This window comes from Trachymyrmex septentrionalis, unplaced genomic scaffold (assembly GCF_001594115.1).
Source record: "Trachymyrmex septentrionalis isolate Tsep2-gDNA-1 unplaced genomic scaffold, Tsep1.0 scaffold263, whole genome shotgun sequence".
NCBI classification, from domain to species: Eukaryota; Metazoa; Arthropoda; class Insecta; order Hymenoptera; family Formicidae; genus Trachymyrmex; species Trachymyrmex septentrionalis.
This window is the reverse complement of record NW_017305423.1, coordinates 18,763-19,853: the sequence shown is the minus strand read 5'-3', so window position 1 is coordinate 19,853 and position 1,091 is coordinate 18,763. Positions and strand designations below refer to the sequence as shown.

The 1,091-nt window shown below is 37.9% G+C and overlaps 1 protein-coding gene across 3 annotated transcripts in view; it reads left to right on the top strand.

The window, feature by feature from the left end:
- Window positions 1-1,091, top strand: part of LOC108749086 (short coiled-coil protein B) — a 4,622-nt gene that overhangs the window by 2,091 nt on the left and 1,440 nt on the right. The window lies entirely within an intron of this gene.

Below are 1,091 nucleotides of genomic sequence, written 5' to 3'. Positions count from 1 at the left end.
TTAGCCTTCAAAAAGCGAACGAATATATGGATCCACCCAATATATTAAGTATATATGACGCATGCAAACTATCATATATTTTCGGAGTCCATTTCACAGCTTGTCCTAAGGAGTTAGCTGTCTAGTAGTATATATAGAAGTCTGTAGTTTAGGAGCAGCCGCCATTTTGGACTACTGTGCATCCTCGGGAACGGAAGACCTTATATTCTTTGGTCTGTTTTCTGCTCCTATACTAGACTGTTCTAGAACTCTCTTTCTCGCTTTAAATAAATATCAAACTGTGGAGACACATTCACACTTCCGCACACACACACGCACGCACGCACCTATTCTCATACTCTTTCAGTTATATACTTCATGTCTTATACTCGGTTAGACATACATACTCCGCGACCAGATGGCGCGCTCCCACGAACACGATACTGAATTTCTCATCTAGATATTGTCTTCGCTTAGTTCTTTAACCGACCAGAAACACGACATATTTCGAATTATATTGTTGCGATGAGATATTGTATGCTAATAAATACACGTTATTACTTGTGAATCTGGTGCCATCCATTACCTACATTTATTATATGTAGCATCTCGCTACAAAACGTATATCTATCTCACTTTATGTTCCAAAAGTGTACACTAGTTCAGCCACAGAAAACTGACCTCTTAGCCGGTATTCATAGTCGATTCTTATTTCAAGACTGATTTCTTAAGACCATACTTAAGACCGTACTTAAGACAGTCTTGAATATAAGATCTGACTATGAATACCGGCTTTATATTATGATTTTGACCACACTTTTCAAAGCCTAGTTTAGCCTCCTATTCTCTATACTCCATGGTTTCGGAATTGTTTAGAGTGCGAACGATTTGAGACTTGAGACGATTCGGATCAATAGCTACGTAAGCTACATTGTGCTACATTGCATTCAGCAAAACAACAGTTTTGCTACCATCTTGTGATTATCCGCTGAGATAAAATTATTCTTCTGGATAAAAAATCTATAATCCAATCAGCGCGAAGAAACGTCCCACAGTTGCAAAATAAATGTTCTACTGAAGCGATTGTATTACGTTTTTAATTACCGTAATCG